Raw genomic sequence first — 19,717 nt, 5'->3', positions numbered from 1 at the left:
TTCCTTTTTATCACGAATCAGTGCTGTTTCCTGTTATAACAGGAAAATTGACATGCTGTACCAAGTAAGAGAAAGGTACAAAAGTCTGCTGTACCATCTGGTTTCACAACACTGTGTATACAGTTGAACCAATGGCAGTAGTATTTTAGGGTGCGGGGAGAGAAACCCAACCTCTTGCAGCTTCTGCTGTGTCTAATCCCTTCCTTTAAGCACCCACAGTCAGAACAACACTGTCTAGTAACTGGCTGCGCCCCTTCTTTACATAAACAGATACTTGAGCCTCCATCATAGCACCCATGTGCACCAGTGCCCCCTGCCCCAAGATTTATCAGGGTGCCTGCCATGCTCCCTAGTCCCTTTCGTGCCAGATTGTGAACCATATGAATTCCTCGTCGCTCTCCTAAGTACAGTGGTACCTCAGGTTAAGTACTTAATTCGTTCCGGAGGTCCGTACTTAACCTGAAACTATTCTTAACCTGAAGCACCACTTTAGCTAATGGGGCCTCCTGCTGCTGCTGTGCCGCCGGAGCACGATTTCTGTTCTCATCCTGAAGCAAAGTTCTTAACCTGAAGCACTATTTCTGGGTTAGCGGAGTGTGTAACCTGAAGCGTATGTAACCTGAAGCGTATGTAACCCGAGGTACCACTGTAGTAGTAGTAGTAGTAGTAATAATAATAATAATAATAATAATAATAATAATAATAATAAATTATTTGTACCCTGCCCATCTGGCTGGGTTTCCCCAGCCACTCTGGGTGGCTTGCAACAAAGATTAAGAATACATTAAAATGTCGCACATTAAAAACTTCCCTGAACAAGTACTGAAAACACTGCCTGCTTATAAGCCTAATTGGCCAGCACACCAAAAGAGAAGGCAGTTTTCTCTGCTGGTAGCATCCTATTAGAAGAGACAGGACAGTTTTAATTGGATGCTACCAGCAGGAGGGAGCATGGGCTCAGAGAAGAGGAGATAGCGAGGCCTGGCTGCATCTGTGCTTTCGTAGTGGAAAGAAAGGTACATAATGGGAGAATGAAAAAAAAACAGCCAGGGCCCATGGGAGGGTTAAAAATGGATCAGTAGAGGGGTTGCAGGGGGAGGGAGTAAAAATGGAACAGCTGAGAAAGGGACAAAGGACAGAGCAGTCAAGGCTGGTGAGAAAGAAAGAAGTTTGCGTATAAAAATGATCCAGGAGAGAAAGTGTGTGTAATGTTGGCTGTCAGACATAAAGTCTTCCTTGCATGAAGCCGATATTTTATGTTCTGTGAAATGGGCAGTTTGCCTGCCAGACAGAGATGGAGGGAAAATAGTTTATGGCTTGTGTCTGTCCATGCATTTCAGACTGGATAGCTCTGTTGGTTAGAACAGGGGTCAGCAACCTTTTTCAGCTGTGGGCCGGTTCACCGTCCCTCAGACCTGTTGGGTTGAAATGAACGACAGACGAATGGCAAGTGTCATATGGGAGGCATCTGCCGAGCATGTCTCGGCGAGTCCCTTTTATTGAATATTACAGCATTGCCACATATGTGCTTGTTGCTGATTGGTTAACACAAATACAATGCAAGGGCATTAATCATCAATAGATTAAAGGTTGGGAAAGGGAACACATGGTTAGACAGGTATGAAAACCTCCTTATTAAACTATTACTAGTGATTGATATTGCATGACTTAATAAACTATTACTAGTGATTGATATTGCATGACTTAATAAACTATTACTAGTGATTGATAGTGCATGACTTAAAGAACATAACCATCGCATTCCGTAGACGTGGTCAACCATGCATTAAGAACAGGTCAGGGTATGATGTTTCATGAACTCAATGTGAGCTGAACATTCTAGGGTGGATGAGGACTCATGTACAGAAGCAGAACTTCCTATCACAGACCATGTGGTGGACCGGACTATTTTTTTTGGGGGGTGGTGGTGAACAAATTCCTATGCCCCACAAATAAGCCAGAGATGCATTTTAAATAAAAGCACGCATTCTACTTATGTAAAAACATGCTGATTACCGGACTGTCCGCGGGCCGGACTGAGAAGGCGATTTGGCCGCATCCGGCCCCCTGGGCCTTAGGTTGCCTACCCCTGGGTTAGAGCATGGTGCTGACAATGCCAAGGTTGCAGGTTCACTCTCCATATGGGACAGCTGCATATTCCTGCATTGCAGGGAGTTGGACTAGATGACCCTCAGTCCCTTCCAACTCTATGGCCATCTCAGCAGCTGTTCAGTGACATAAGGACACAGGAGGAGCCATGCTGGAACAGATGAGGAGGCCGTGGTGTACACCTGGCCTCCCATCAGTGGAAACACCACACTTGCGATGAGGGAGAGGGCCAAGAAGGAGGGGAGTTTGGCGCTGTGCAGATGCACTGGTGGGAATGCAGGACTGGCTCTGCCAGCGCACTTGCACAGCACCAGCCTCTCACGCCTGATAAGTGCAGCAACGCAGCTGCTGGTAGACCAGGTGTGCACCAGAATCCATCCCCTTTGTCTGCTCCTGGATCAGACCAGAGGCCTCTCTAGTGCAGTATTCTCACAGTGGCCAGCCAGATGCTCGTGGGAAGCCTAAAAGCAGGCCATCAGAATGGTCCACAATTTACAGTATAGTGATGTTGACCACAACAGCATCCAGTATTGTGGGCCCTATTTCACAGAACTCTCTCCCAGCTGAGGTCAGACAGGCCCCGCTCTCTGTTGAACTTCTGGCACCTATGGAATACTTTTTTATTCTAGCAGGCATTTTGTCTTCCGCTATGGGGAATAATGTGGGTGGGAGCTCAGGCACTGAACTCTGGCGTGGGAAGAGATATGTCGCAGGTTTCTAAGAATTCCCTATGTTCATAAAATTGGAAGGGACCCTGAGGATCATCTACTCCAGGGTTTCCTAAACTTGGGTTGCCAGCTGTTTTTCGACTACAACTCCCATCATCCATAGCTGGCGAGACCAGTGGTCAGGGATCATGGGAATTGTAGTCCCAAAACAGCTGGAGACCCAAGTTTGGGAAACAGTCCAACCGCCCTACAATGCAGGAATATGCAGCTGTCCCTTATGGGGATCGAACCTGCAACCTTGGCATTATCAGCTTTCTTTAGCAAACAATGAATTACTTGGCACGTTCTTTATTGCACTTCACATGACCTACCCTTTCTTCTGCCACTCTCCCATGTGAGCCACAACTAGGGCTCATCCACACTTCCTCTCGTTCTGCTGCTTTCCCCCAGAGGGAAACTGGGCTTTAGTGCTCAATTGGAGTAATTCGGGTTTTCTATGGCTTGCCATTTGTTCCAGTTTAGAGACAGAGCGTGGGTTTTCCATGGGAAAGGAGCAGGGCAAGGGGAAAACTGCTCAGACCTGTTCTTTCTAGGCTTGGGACGGACAAGTGGCAGTGTGGATGAGCCCGTAGTCTGTGTCCCCTTTTCTTCCTGGTTCTTCTATAGAGGTTTCTCATCCTGGCGGTTGCAAATTCTTCTGCTTCTCTTGCTTAGGAAACACATTATGCGCCCTGCAGTCCCAAAGATATCAAATGACTTTCACGTGGCATTGCTTCTGGTGTTGTGAAACTGAATTATAAAGTGACTTGCATAAGCTGTTGCAGACAGAAAAATATGCATGTGCATCAGCCTGCTCTTTTGCAGGGCCTTTTTTAAATTTTTTAAATCCAAGTCCTAGCAATTAGAGCCACTGGAAAACTTCCTAAATAATGAAGTTTGTCAATGCAACGCAAAACAAAATGAATCGGTTGTACACGTGCTGAGGTGTTTCTGGGGTGGGCTTGGGTGAGGGATACCTGCTCTGGACTCCTTTTGGAGGAAAGGCATAACAACAACAACTTTTTTTTCATTAAAAATGAGATGCTGGTATTCTTATAAGCGTCATGGCACAAAACGGCTATGATAGGCAGCAAAAAAAAAAAAAAAAAGAGGATGTGCACTCCATATCAGTAAGAACTATATAAAAACACACACACACTAATGATAATATTTTGTGCTTCCCCCAAAACAAAAGCACTAAAGATTGAGTAGTAAACACTAGAGTTAATTGGCATTATGTTTAATGCCATTGTCAATCCTTTCTTTAGGACTCATACTTAAGAGATCTGGCTGCACACAGCAGGCCCAGCAGCAAAGCACTTTAGGAGAGGTTTCTCCTGCTAAGTAGATAATTGGCGGGGGAAGCGTGCAGTTTGTCATAACAAAACTGTACCTCAGCAGGAGGCCTTTCCTGTCAAAAAATTTCCTCTGCTTAGCTGTGTGCCTCCCAATCCTTTCTAATCACTGTTCGGGCTAACAGAGTGGGAAAGGGATAGGCTCCTTTTGCTCCTTCCCAGCTGCACAGCATGTTTGCAAATGACAGGGGGCTTTTAATAAAAGCAGTCTGGATATAAACACAAAGGCAGCTAGCACACTGGAGATTAAAAGAAAACGAAAGCCACAAGACTGAAAAAGCTGGCCTTCAGAGTACCCTAATGATGTATCATTGAAAAGGGTGCATCTCTCACAAGCACTAGGGGACTGTTGCCTGTGGTTTTTTTTTTTTTAACATGAATTGCTGGATCACACATGCACAATGAGGAACAGGGACATGAGCACTATTGGGCTACAAAGGTAAGAGAGTAAAGAAAGGATGCCTGTAACCCACAGGAACAGAAACTGATGAATTAATCTGGATCCAGCTCTGCCATTGGAGGGTCAAGTAGCCTCTCTGGCTAGAAACCTGGAAAGGAGATAGTCAATGGGAAATAATAACCCATGGATACAGACTCTGTGGAATAAAGGCGAATGAGGGATGTACTGAGAGGTGTAACTCTATATGCGAGAGGGCATAGAAGCTGGGAAGAAAAGAATTGAGAAGGGCACCCTCCTCCTCCACAGAATCACCAGGGTAGTAATTCTGGAACCAAATACATAGTTTGGTACTGTAAACATTGTCCTGAATTTTGAAGGTGTGCTCCTGACAACAGTGTGATGGAAAACAAAGAAGACTATGAAGAAGAAGAAAAAATAATAATTAAGGCTACATGTGCTTCAAACGGTACATGTGGTTCAATGTAAGTATGTGAAGTTGTGTGTGTGTGGGGGGGGGAATAAATCCCTATACCACAACTACGGCAGGAATGTTCGTAAAATAAAAAAAAAGCTTTCTCTTGTGTTCTTAAATAATTACCAGGTAAGTTTTTAGCAGGGTCCTCATGTTTGTGTGCATTTTTAATGTTGTTGTTGTTACTGCAGCTGTTTGGAAATTTTCTAGCTCTGCCTAAATTAGATTAAAATAAAGAAACATGGAAATAGGTGGAAAGGTCTCCCTCCTTCCCTCCCTCTCCCCCTCCTCTCTGTGTGTGGACACCTCTTTTCAAGGGGGCACATTTCCATTCCTGAGGCTGAACGGGAAGAATTTTGATGGGGCAAGGAGGAGAAGCGGGTTTTTTCAGTGCCCCATTTCAGAGGCCGTGTGAGAGGAACGTTTAGGTGTGGAGAAAGTATTTCTGAGGGGGTGGAACAGGAATGGTGGTTTATTTGGCCAAGGCATTATAAGGAAAGCATGCGCAAATGACCGAAGAAGAGAGAGCAGCTAGGTTGTATTGTTGAGGGGGAGATGGACTGTGTTTACACTGTACATTTAAAGTACAGTATTTCCCCCCAAAAATCCTGGGAACTGTTGCTTGTTAAGGGTGCTGGGAACTGTAACTCTGTTAGGGGTAAACTGCAGTTCTCAGGATTCTTTGGGGGAAGTCAAGTGCTTTAAATGGGTGGTGTGTATGCAGGCAGGGCCGGCCCTCTCATGAGGCAAGATGAGGTGACCGCCTCAGGTGGCAGCATCCACCAGGACATCAGATCCCGATGTAGATTAGGGTTACATTACTAACAGTGCTCATCCCATGAATAAATATGGAGGGACTGTGGGGGCAAGACAGTCTATTCTGTATCCTGAAGGGTTTTGACTTTTCTAGACGGAGCTACGTCAGCTGAGTTTAAGCAGCTTTGGAGATTGTTATGCTTTTGCATGCTTTGACAGACTACTTGTATTGAATTTGGAAGGACCTGAACATATGTCCTGGAGCAAAATTACCAAGATTATTTACTCAATTTGATGCGAGTCCAATGGGCCCTCTTATAGGTTGCCTCTCGGCTCTCGGCTCTCATTTTGTTTCATTAAAAATCCCACTTGCTTCAAATAAACAGCAAAGTTGTCGGACTGACTGAAGTAAGCAAAGGGTTACTACGGTGACAACAGCACAGCATCCCTCCACCCTCCACTGTTTAGATTTTTGGAATGGGAACAGCTACTTATTAAGGCTGTTTTCATAAGTGATGCTGTCTTTTTGTGAATGCTGTTAGCTTATAACAGAAAGCAGATGAGAACAATACTTAAATTAATGCAGCTATTGCACATTCAATTTGCAAATGCAGGGAACTCATGCGTAGTTTTTAGAGTAAATAATTTGATGATGAGCTGGGGAATGGATGTTGGCTGGGTCTTGCTGGCTCTGTTTTGTTTCAGTTCCTCAGCCCTGTCATTTACTTGAGGACCAGGTTTGTCTCAGCATCTAACCAGTTTCCACAGCAATTCAGATAACATTTTTGCATCAGAACCACCAAGCCTGTAGTAGTTAAAGGGTGTTGGACAAAGTCCTGGGAAACCAGGGCTCAAATCCTTGTTCAGACATGAAGCTCACTGGATGACCTTGGGACTGTTACAGCATCTCAGCGTAACCAAACACACAGGCTTCTCGTGAGGCTAAAATGGTATCATGATGCTGTCCGCGGCTCCCAGCTGGTTACCCAGGAAAGTAAGGAAAAACTTCTTACAGTCCTTTTTGTCATACATTCTACTCATATTGATCCAGAGCAGATTCCAACATATAGTTAGCAGAGTAAAAACCTAAACATGTTGCAGGATTCCCAAAAAATAGACCAGAGGCAATTAATATTCCATGCAGCAGAGCTTTACTGCTACTGAAGGCAAATGAGCATAATGGTCACAAATCCAATACATTCCGGTTTGGCACTGTCCATAAGAAATCCAGTTGCAGCAGACTTAACTTAAACTTACAATAACTTGTAATAAGACTAAAACCTTAACACTAAGCATACTATGTACAGAACACCACACCAGAAGGAAAAGAGATAGAAAGAGAAAGAGAAACCCAAGCTCCTTCTGACCTTACTATTATAGTCAGCATGACCTGGACAGAAGAAATAACAGAACCAGTTTAAGCCAGCTGCACTCAGCTTCTCTGAAGGAATAACCCAAACACCATGAACCTTCTGCTTGTTTCTAGGCAGAATAGAAACTTACGTGTCAGCTAGAAACTTCCAGCTTGCACCAGATTCTTTCACACAGAGAAGCTTCCAGAACCCTCTTGAATTAATTAGAATAGGAAAGAGCTCTACACATCAGATCAATACTCTCTTTACCCAGAAATGCAAACTAACTCTTTTTTTATTTCAGACTTTACAGAGAGAGGCTATAGAACCCAGCCTCTTGGGCAGGAGTCAGCAAACGTTTTCAGCAGCGGGCTGGTTCACTGTCCCTCAGAACTTGCGGGGGGCTGGACTATATTTTTTTTGGGGGGGGAAATGAACGAATTCCTATGCCCCACAAATAACCCAGAGATGCATTCTAAATAAAAGGACATATTCTACTCATGTAAAAACACGCTGATTCCCAGACTGTCCGTGGGCCAGATTTAGAAGGTGATTGGGCCGGATCCGCCCCACGGGCCTTAGTTTGCCTACCCATGCTCTTGGATAATGGCGTTGTCCTGAGTGAATCTCCACTCCACTTCTCTCCCACTTCCTCATTCGTCATCATCACCACCTTCTCTATGGGTGCCGCTAAGTGCCCTCGGTCTTTGAGCTCTTTGCTCTCCTACTTTTAAGGCTCGCCAGTTTCTGGGAGGTGGTGGGTCTGGAATGCTTTCTAGTGACAACATGTCAGCCAGCTGCTGCTCTGGCTCTGTCTGCTCTTCCTCTCCCATTATTTCCCAGCTTTCCCCCTCATCTGCCTCTGATTTGTGACCTCCCGCAAGTCACTTTTGTACATCTATACTGCTTCCCTCTTCCTCCTCCCTGGAAGGGTAAGGATGAGGAGGTGGTCTCCACCATTCTTACTTCTCTGCCCACCTCCTGACATCATCCCCCTCTCCATTGTTCTCCTCCTCTGAGTCCCTGACAAATGGGCAGGAAGAGAACCACATGTGCCACCTTGAGGTCCATGGAGGAAAGGCGAATAATTAAAATGAATAGTGGGGCTGCTAGTTTAAAGTCCACATTGGTTTTGTGGATTACGTAATCCATGCTGACATGTTCTCTGGAAAATGGCCCCACAGCCAGCCTGCTAGCTCTCAAAAGCTTCCCATTTGGAACCTTGGAATTGTGTTCCTCTTGTGGGGTTTCACACTTACTTTGGTTGCCTTTCTGACTACCACAACTGCAAAGGCTGCAGGATTTGCTGGGGGAACCAACAAATGTGAGCTCATGTTGGGTTTTCTTCCTGAGATTAGCTCTAGTTCATGACTTAAGTCCTGCATGCATGCACCTGGCAATAGGTTGTCTTCAAAGATGTGGTGTAGTGGCTAAGAGCGGTAGACTTGTAATCTGGTGAACCGTGTTCACTTCCCTGTTCCTCCAACTGCAGCTGCTGGGTGATCTTGGGCTAGTCACACTTCTCTCATCCTCATTCACCTCACAGAGTGTTTGTTGTGGGGGAGGAAGGGAAAGGACAATGCTAGCTGCTTTGAGACTCCTTCGGGTAGTGATAAAGCGGGATATCAAATCCAAACTCCTCCTCCTCCTCTTCTTCTTCAGAAAATATAATTTCAGGGGTGGTGGTCTAGCTTTATTAAGAGCATGAGGTATTTCTTTGTTCAACTAACTTACCCAGTGATCCCCATAACCTTCCCCTGCTATGCTGTGCCAGGCTAAATAGAGAGGTTCTAAATAGTGCAGTGCTACCGAGGCTAAAGTCAGGCGGAATATGAAAAGAGAATGCACATCCCTAAGCTGTTTGGTAAGCCTGGCTTCCTTCCAGCCTTGAAACTAAAATGAAAGATCTGCATACCAGCGAATCAAATGTTAGTTTTATTTTGTTTGTTTAATGATCATAGAAAATAAAATCCACTCTTCAGTCCAAAGGCTTGCTGAGCAGCTTACATTCATTAAAACAAAAAAGCAATACAATGAAATGAAATTAGTAAAACCAACAGAACGTTAGCATAAACCAGAGGTCGGCAACTTAAGGCCCATGGGCCAGAAGCAGCTCATGAGGGTCGCTTAACCGGCCCATGAGCTGCCCCCAAACCGAGCCGACCGATCGGCAATTCCATGCGCGCTGTGCTAAACTGGCGCAGTGCAGGGACTCTCTTCTGCGGCTCTGGAAATCGCTTCTCTGCACGCCCAGACGCCGAAAACCACTTCTGCGCAGGCACGATTTTCAGTGTCTGGGCATGTGCAGAAGCGATTTCCGGAGCCACAGACATGCGCAGGCGCTATTTCCAGTGTCGCACTGCGCCGGTCTGGCCCACGGAGGATCTCCACGGGAGTGATCTGGCCCATGCCTGGTAAGCCTTGCCGACCCCTGGCATAAACACATAACAAATGCTTACTGATCTAGAAAGGTCTGAGAAAATTAAAAGGTCTTCAGCTGCTGCTGAGAAGACATCAGAGCTTCAGGTGACCATACTGTACCTGAGGAGAGCATTGCAATGAGATAATTGTATTAGGTAGCAGGAACGTGAGTGCTGAATTGGCAACTCCTAGATCCCTTGCTCATCTCAATTATTCTGCAAGGCTGCCTCCTCCACCGCTCTGTCTCATCTATTCCATTGCGTTTCCTGCTACTTCCCAAATTCCTCATCCACAAGAGGACCTCTCCTCTTTCCATGACTGCTAAGATTACTCAGGAGAAAATAAAACTGCTAGTATCATGCTGGGATAGAAATCTATGGCCAACCACACTAGATACACAGAGTAGAGTTCTGGTTGCTGCATCTCAAAAAGGATACAGTGGTACCTCGGGTTAAGAACTTAATTCGTTCCAGAGGTCCGTTCTTAACCTGAAACTGTTCTTAACCTGAAGCACCACTTTAACTAATGGGGCCTCCCGCTGCCGCCGCGCCGCCACCGCACGATTTCTGTTCTCATCCTGAAGCAAAGTTCTTAACCCGAGGCACTATTTCTGGGTTAGCGGAGTCTGTAACCTGAAGCGTCTGTAACCTGAGGTACCACTGTATTGTTGTGAGTTTTGTGGGGTTAGTCGGTATGATGCCTGAATCCCTTCCAGTTCTTAGGATCCAGGATCCAGCAAGGGTTAAAATATAATGGAGGAGTTAATTGTTGAAATGGCCAGGCCAGCTTCTTGTTGAGTTAATGGGCCTAAGCCCATTAAGAAGTGACTCTGTGGCAGAGAGCAAATGGGTGGAGCCCCTTCCCTCACCTGGCTGGAAGTGAGAAAAACAAAAGCCTGAGTGGTGTGCAAAACCTGGGGTAGAAGCAGGCAGAAGACAGAGAGTGAGAACCATGTTAGATTTCTGTTTGATTCCAAGGTTGTGACTGTGGGAGAAGCAAGAACTCTTGGGGTGTTAATGCTGTGAGCCCCTCCATCTTAGGCTCAGGTTGTATATATGTGTGAATAAGCCATATATGATAAGGACACCATAGTCTCCACTGTTCCTCATTCCAAGGAAACTGAACCCTGGGTAGGGGCCTACAACACCTGGAATCTCTCACCACTGGGGTGAGATTGGAGTGGCATGCAGCAATATCACACAGCTGTAAACTTGTACATTTGGAGGGACTGCCATCCTATCCAGAGAAGACTGAACACCACCTCCAAAGTCATATGAACCATCATTAGTTCTTCTGTGTTGCCAAGACTGAACTTCAGCAAAGGTGAGTCCTGCATGCTGGCTCTCTTGCTAAACTTGCCCCAACCGCTCACAATTTAAGTTGTTTTAAAAAGCATTCCATGAATGTTTTGATGTGTCTACTCAGCTTAATTTTTTAAAGCAAACTTAAACAAACAAAACTGCTCTTGGGATGAGAGAAGAGAATATTTTTCAGTGGCATTGCATGGGACAGCCCATTAGTGCCACAGACAGCTTCCGACCCGTAATATGAATTTTCAGAACTGTTCCTCCTTCCCCCTTGCCCATAAGCTTGACCGCAGAAGAGCAAGGTATGTTTGTACTAAACACGCCAAATGCCCTCTCAGAAAAGCCCTATTGTTCTAAAATTTCATGGCATTCTTCGCCTTTGGGTGACCAGATGCCAATTAGGGCATGGCTGCTGTGTCTTCAACAGTTGTGTAGAAAAGGATGTTTTTGTCACATTTTCCTGGCAACTACAGTTTGTGGTTTGGATAGAAAATGCAACTTCAGAAGTGCAATTGATTGTGGTAGTGGTCGGCATTAATATATTCCCCCTAGACAAAGGATTAGAAGAATGAAGTGGTTTGCTGAAGAAGAGCAACCTCTGAGCAGATGGCTCTAGCCAATCCAAGTTTCCCTTCAAGGACCCAAGACTTGTGGAAATAATTAATTAAAATGGCACGCATACACAAGTGAGTTCCCCAATGACTTTTGAGAGAGAGTATCCACCCTTTTTTGACTGAGCTATGCTTGTATAGAGGAACAGGCTTCAAGAGTCCTGTGGACTCCTGGGAAGTCTCTGTAGCCACGTGTCAAGCACATATGGTGCTTCCTTGGATTCTGAATGGGAGGGTGCATAGCTGAGACCTCGTTTGACACAGCTTGTTGTTCTCAATGGGTACAAAGTTTCATTTTTCTGGTTTGGGAAGCCCTGCCAAGTGGTTGGCTAAGTGCAACATTATTATTAATTTTTTTTTTTTTTTAATGTTCCCTTCCCTTCCCTGCCCCCCCCACCCCATTCTGGTCTCTGTGTCATGGAGCTGGAGTTACGTCCAAGCTGGTGGTGCTTAAAGTTCTATCTGCATAACTACTCACCTCAAGTCACTCACTTTTTTTGGGTACATTAATATTTATTGAATTTTATAACAAATAATGATACAAATCTCATTCATCATGTTAATTTACAATTATTCTCCCTCCCCTCCTCTTGTCTTCCTTCAACTCCCCCTCTGCTGAGTTATTTAGTTTTATTTATTGTATCCTGCTTTTCCTACACAAAAATAAAATCCCTTATCATTTACAGTATCTGAAATATCTGTTACTCAAATGAAATTGTGAACGTTTGTTCAAATCCTGCCAGTGAATCCAGTCCCTTTTGTTGTTTCTGAAAATAAACCGTAGATGGTTCCCAGACTCTTTTGAAATCCTTTTTCCCTTTCTCTCATGTTTATCTGTTAGCTTAGCCAATTCTGCATAGTTCATCAATTTTTCTTCCTATTGTTCCTTTGATGGTATTTCTTCCGTCTTCCAATATTGTGCAATCAAGATTCTTGCCGCTGTTGTAGCATAAATAAATAATGTCCATTTTTCTTTTGGTAGCTGTTGATTTGAGATACCTAACAAAAAGGCTTCAGGGTGTTTCTCCAACATCTGTTATTTTCTTTCCTAAACATCTTTGCCATTTTCACTGGTGTGATATACCAGCTATACATCATTTCCATGTAATTGTCTCTTAATAGTATGCAATCTGTGAATTTTATATCAACTTTCCACAATTTTCCCCAACTTTCAAACTGAATGTTGTGTCCCACATCCTGAGCCCATTTAATCATAACTGATTTAACCTCTTCATCTTTGGTTTCCCACTCTAATAAAATACTATATGCTTTTTTTAACACCTGAAGTCACTCACTTTTAACACCTGAAGTCAGTCATGCGGAGAACCCCATGGGTTGAAAGTACAAAGTTGTTGGTTATTCTTGTGTGTAATTTGGTATTTGTGGTTTTTTTCTTTTTTCTTATTGTATAAATAAAAAACTTTATTTTTTAAAAAATAAAGTACAAAGTTGTCAGTGCCTGTCTGTTAAGGCTTCATAAGACTCTTCCTCCCCCCCCCCCCCCTTTTTGCTGCAACATACTGACATCGCTGCAGCTCTGGAAATAATTTTTAAATTTGTATAGTACCTTTCTACATCACTCTTTGCCAATTCTATGAGCTGTAACCTGCCCTGAAAATCTGCCCAAAATACAGTGCTGTTAAATTGAAGGATTTATGCGGACTTTTAATTGGAAATAAAGTAGCCACTTGTCTCGCCTTAGAAACATACATTAAGAAGGCAGAAGGAAGATGTGAGAAGCCGAGAGAGAAAAATTAAAAGCAGCTTCATAGAATAGATTCCAGGAAACAACCATAACAAGATGCTTATGCCTCGAAATTCAAAGGGAATATAAAAAAACCTGGAGCTCATCTTAAGACTGGATAACTCATTGACTTCAGGAAGAGTTACAAACTGGTAATTCATCTGGTTTTGTGACTGGTTCATTGATGCGCCATGAAGTATAAATTAAAGCAATGATATTACTATCAGCCCACATGCTGAGGGGATTTCACTCCAGTACATGTTATGCATGTGGCCGAGTATCATAGAATCATAGAACTGTAGTAGAGCTGAAAAAGACCCCAAGTGTCATCTAGTCCAACCCAGTCCAGCTAGTGTACTTCTCTAAACAGAACCCAGACATGGGAGATGGCTGCTGAAGACACGGCCCAAGCACTTAGGGCAATTTCATCCATTTTTCTAAACTACACCAACTTCATATAAAGAAAGCTGCATAAAGATGGCAGCTCACTGGTATCGGACCCCATGGAAAAGCAAACAAATCAGTAAGGCAGGTGATGGAAAGGGCTGGCTATGCTGAGAAACCAAAGGAGATTCCTTCCACATGGAAGCTTCATGCTCTGGCACAGGGGGCCGAGAGCAGGTGGGGTGGGGTTGGCGCACGTCCCAGGGGCATGGTGTGCCACCCACAGGGCGTGGCGTGCGTCCTGGGGACATGGTGCGCTGCCCACAGGGGCATGGCACACCACCCACAGGGGCATGGCGCCCAGCACGGGGAGGAGGGCAGCTGCGATGGCACCCCACCGGGATTGCGCTGCCAGGGGCGGTGCGCTCCCCCCGCACTCCTCTTCCTCTGCCATTGGATGGGTATGTTCTAAAATGTAGGGAGATTCTGGAAAACGGTGCTGGAGATGGTGGGTGATACATTTAACATCCAGGTAACTCTTATTGGCCATTTGTTAGGCTTATTAAATTATACACAGGTCCAAGGGAGTGGGGTGAAAAACCCCCACCAGACAGAGATTTTACATATTATGACCATATCCAGGATACTCTACGGCAAAACGTTAAAACATTATAATGAGCCAAAGAAGCTGGATGTGCTTAGGAACATCTGGGAACAATTGGAAATGATTAATCTAACTGCAATGCTGCAGTTAGTTAATTAAACAGTGATTAATTGAAAATCCACAACAACCCCTCCTTGCACCACACTTCCTGCCCTAACCATCCAGAGTCGATGCGGAGGGAGAGGTAGGGAGGGGAAGTTCTGTGGCACAAAAGTCGTCCTACCCTTGTAGTGACTTTGTTGGATTCTGCCCAAAGTGAGGTATGAACAGTTGCAGGAATCTCCCTTTCCCCTTTGTTTTGTTTATTAATAGGCAGGCCCCAGCCCTATGCCCAAAGCCTCTCATTTGTTCCCACAGCAGTGTCCCATCAATCTAGCAATCTAACACTTGAATATATGACCTTTCCTTTCCCATCCACCAAAGAGAGGCCCCCAAAGAGATCTAAACAGCATGTCACCCGAGAGAAGAAATACAACAGATTGATTGAGCTCATGCCAAGGGTTTAATTTGTAAACAGAAAGTTGTTGCATGTTGAGAGACCTGTGTGCAAATGACATCCACATACTGGAAAACTGTGTTTTCATTCCAAAGGGTTGGGAGCTCACTGTGGCTACTGGATGGTGCTTGTGGGGTGGACAGCTATTTGCACTGTATTTTGAAATAACAGGATGGTTTTTGCAAAGTTTATACAATAGAAAGTTGATCAAATATATTCAGTAGTTAAATGGAAAGGGGAAATATTTCGTTAAGCGTTGCAATGGATGTTGCAGAAAGAAACACTCAAACCTGGAAATTTGTCCTTTGATGGATGTTGTGCATGCTGAGAGAATCACTTTCTATGAATGGAGAATGGGGCATTATATATTATAAAAGTAAACTGGCCTGCCTGGTGCTTGCAGCAACTTAAGCTGATGAGTGGTTTAGTATTGGTACTATTGTCTCTAGGGGTGATACCCAATGTCAGACCCTATGAATAGGACTTAGCTGAAGTTTTCCCTAACTGTGAACTGATTATGGGGGAGTGCTCTAGTCTATAACTATGCATAAAATAATATGGAAAATGTCCTATTTCCATAATAAAATATTTTGACTCTGTTACCTGAAAATATGAATGAAGGCAGCATGATGAAGACAGGCACAGTTTTCCAGTGTAGGTCTGGCAACAGAAGGGCAGTTATCTGTTATATATATAATTAACCCAGAAATAGAGTGACCTGTATTCAGGAAAGAGATGCTTGTGGGACAACTCTGATATAGCAACTTCTGAATCTCAGTTTTGGAAACAAAGGCCAGATTTGACAAATACCTTTTAAAGAAATCTGTGGGGATGAATTTGCATTGCAATTCTATGATATTCTAAATATAGCAAATGGAATGTGTTGAAGTCACTTGTCTTGGGGATTCCTACTACAAGCTCAGTTTGGGTATTCTGGTATCACCCTTCTCAGCTGTTCCACTTTCCACATTGTTTTGCCCTTGTCTCTGCTTTAAATGGATACTGCTCCCCTCTTCTCATTCCTTTTGCGTTGTTCAGCTGATGGAAAGAGAACAGATTTGTAACTTCTGTCTACAGCTGGGAAAACTTCAGCTAAGTCCTATTCATAGGGTCTGACATTGGGTATCACCCCTAGAGAGAATAGTACCAATACGATTAGCTACTCTGTTACCTGTCAGGTTTAGAATTTGGGGAATGGGCATTAGGCTTAGGGACCTAGCAGGGGAGCAGTTATGGCAAATGTCCCTGCAGAATTCAGAGTTGTACTTAAGATAATAAAAACAAAAAAATTCCTTCCAGTAGCACCTTAGAGACCAACTAAGTTGTGTGCATGCACACGAAAGCTCATACCAATAACTAACTTAGTTGGTCTCTAAGGTGCTACTGGAAGGAATTTTTTTATTTTGTTTTGACTACAGCAGACCAACACGGCTACCTACCTGTAACTAAGATAATAAAGTTTAACATATGGCAAGTGTTTGCAGTACCCTAGAGTTTATGACACAATCCCCCAGGAATTTCTTCCACATACAGTCATACCTCAGGTTGAATATGCTTTGAGTTGAGCGTGTTTGAGTTGTGCTCTGCGGCAACCCAGAAATAACGGAGTGCGTTACTTCCGGGTTTCGCCGCTTGCGCATACGCAGACGCTCAAAATGACATCACGCGCATGCGCAGAAGCGTGCGCAGACATGCCATCGCTAGTTACATTTGCTTCTAGATGCGAACTGGGCTCCAGAACGGATCCCGTTCGTATCTAGAGGTACCACTGTATACCCAATTGAAATGAAAAGTGAGCTGGGCCAAAGAACAAGTGTTCTTGTGTTGCTCCCATTTGTTACAAAGGGGGTGCAAAGGGAATTTTGTTTCAAACATCAGTTTCAAAATGGGATCTTTTGCTTTGCCTTGTCTTAAGGGAAATTTGATGCCCTATGGGTACTATTTACATCTTTGAAAAACCTACCTTTCCAACATCTAACCAAACACATCCAAAGCAAAAACTAGTGACCGTTATAGCAATCTGCTATAAAGTTTCTGGCTCTAATTATGCTGAACCTTCTTAGTTTTTTCTCCACCATTATGATGTGTATGGGATGGCTTTATTTTGTGCAGGATGCTTGTTTTATTTCTAGATTTCAACCATTAGAACCTCATGCTCTCAAAAGATTTTTTTTTAAACTACAAAAGTCTTTAATCATATATCAAAAAGCAACCAATCTAAATTTATAAATGATGAAAGAGAGAAGAAATGCCACCCATCTCAAAATACTTTAGAAGCTGCTATCACAGTAGAATTGCATGTGGTAACAATATTTCTTTCTGTCTGATTACAAAAAGGGCCTTTTTATCCATGTCACAGAGCATATGAAATTAATCATTAATCTCAGAATTAAATGCGCATGAACAGAAAAGCTTACTGTTAGTCCATTAAAATAAAACAGATTCAGGAAAGTACCAAATACAAAGTATTTGCTTATGTCAAGCTTTACAACTATTTGCAAGGCAGATAATTTCCAAGCACTATCTGCAAATTATTGTCATCAGCTAATTTCCAGACTGGATACAATTGATAGTATCTAAAAGTAAGTAAGTAAAGTAGGTAAATCTTTATTTATACCCTGCCCTCCCCAGCCAAGACCAGACTTAGGGCAGTTAATATCAAATACATTAAAACACAATCAAACAATTGATTAAAATAAAGCTTAAAAATTAGAATCAGGATAAAATTAAATGACTGCCCACGAATTGCAACCAGTTGATGTTGATCCAATTAATAGGTGTAAGCTCTATTTGGGTGTTATTTTTTGTTATGTACAAAGGGCCAAGGAGCAGGACTGTCCCTTCAGCAAAACCCACATATTCAGCATTAACGTCTATAGAGAGGGGGCCCTTCATGCTTATGGTTATATGCACAAAAGTTTCCTTGGGATCGGTAACCCTGAAGAATCCCAGAGAAGTTCTAGATCCCAGAGAAGTTTTCACATGTCCCCCCATACACACCAAGGTCACCTCCCTTCAGATATTCATGTTGCAGATGCCGGTGTCAGGTGGGGCTACTTTGCACAACCCCACTCTTTCCTCCCATGTTCATGTACACAGAAAGAAGTAATATTGTACAGGGTTATAGTCGCCCTTGGTATGCACACTAATATGTGTTCCTTGTGGTGATTTTTTTTTTAAAAGCTCTGTAAAAACCTGTAAACAAAGGTAGAGGCATACCTAGGCTCTCTTGTGCCCTTGGCAAGGAAAATGCGTGGGCTCCTTGCCACTCCGAGCCAGAGTGAAAAGGCACAATTTTTGTGCCCTCCTGGGCCTGCGCCCTTGGTGGGAGCTAGAGTTGCTAGATTGTAATGAAGAAGACACCTGCTTCTTGGGAGAAAAGCAATGGCAAACCTAGACAGCATCTTAAAAAGCAGAGACATCACCTTGCCAACAAAGGTCCGTATAGTTAAAGCTATGGTTTTCCCAGTAGTGATGTACGGAAGTGAGAGCTGGACCATAAAGAAGGCTGATCGCCGAAGAATTGATGCTTTTGAATTATGGTGCTGGAGGAGACTCTTGAGAGTCCCATGGACTGCAAGAAGATCAAACCAATCCATTCTTCAGGAAATCAGCCCTGAGTGCTCACTGGAAGGACAGATCCTGAAGCTGAGACTCCAATACTTTGGCCACCTCATGAGAAGAGAAGACTCCCTGGAAAAGACCCTGATGTTGGGAAAGATTGAGGGCACAAGGAGAATGGGACGACAGAGGACGAGATGGTTGGACGGTGTTCTCGAAGCTACAAACATGAGTCTGACCAAACTGTGGGAGGCAGTGGAAGACAGGAGTGCCTGGAGTGCTCTGGTCCATGGGGTCACGAAGAGGCAGACACAACTAAACGACTAAACAACAACAACAACAACAATGCAGAAATTCCTCCTGAATTTAAATTTGCTGCTGAGTTGGGTAGATGAGGCATCTAGGCTTTCCTTTTTCCATTCACCTTTAATTTATTGTTTTTATCTGCTACTTCCCCTACAGTAGTATGGCACACTTGGAGACTGGTTTTTCTTCTTCTTCTTCTTCTTCCTCTTCCTCTTCCTCTTCTTTAATTAAAGAATTCTTGGTTTACAAAAGGATGTGCAATGTCCTTGGCATGAAAGAGGAAGGACAATAGGATTCAGAAACAAAAGCAGATGCTTCCTCGACTTCCTATTAAGAGGCAACGTTAAAGATACAGGGCCAGGGATAGTCTCCATGCAATAATTCCAAGAACTGGTGAGAGGCTCTTCTAGTAAGTGCATTAAAGCAGACAGAGCCTGTAGTCAGGTTTCTCAGAACAAGCCTTTGGGCATCCATGGCTCCATTTTTCAGTTGAGAATCTGAAGTTTAATACTGTAATGGCGACTTGCCATGAAGATGGCTTCATGTCTGAGTCAAAATGTCACAGAAATCAGAGAATGACCTATTTACTTTGAGCGATGCCTTTGCACTTTGAGTGATGCATCTGCACATTCAGCATTCTTTATGCCCGTACATTTGCTGATATTGCCTTAATAACTAGAAATAATGGGAAGCATGAACTTTGCACTATTCATTAGCATGGTGCTGAGGAAATCTGGGCTGTTGCTTTCTGATATATTCAAGGTTAGGGTGTGACCCAATGGTTAAATATTATTTAATATATTTTTAACTTGCCTTTTGACCCAAATACAGAAGTGGCTTACAAAAACTAAAATCGTTGTGTTGCAGGGGTATACTGTTGTCACAACAGAAAAGGCCACAGTTTTTTGTTGTTGTCTTCTCTGCTGCAAATAAGGAAACATTAATCCTTGAACACATGGAGATGGGAATCACTGCTTCTAGGGCATTTAATACTACACCACTTCAGCTATTAGGAACAACTGTTAAAAGTCAAGGAAACAAAGCACTTACTTGGCTATATTGATAACTTTCC

General features: G+C 43.6%; 1 long non-coding RNA gene across 1 annotated transcript in view; it reads right to left on the bottom strand.

The window, feature by feature from the left end:
• The window catches only part of LOC308480336, a 104,539-nt gene that overhangs the window by 9,039 nt on the left and 75,783 nt on the right, over positions 1 to 19,717 (bottom strand). The gene's annotated exons all lie outside the window — the stretch shown is intronic.

The sequence above is a fragment of the Podarcis pityusensis genome (assembly GCF_964106645.2).
Source record: "Podarcis pityusensis genome assembly, chromosome: 6".
Classification (NCBI taxonomy): domain Eukaryota; kingdom Metazoa; phylum Chordata; class Lepidosauria; order Squamata; family Lacertidae; genus Podarcis; species Podarcis pityusensis.
Note: the sequence above shows the minus strand (reverse complement) of the source record. Positions and strands in the feature narration are given on the sequence as shown.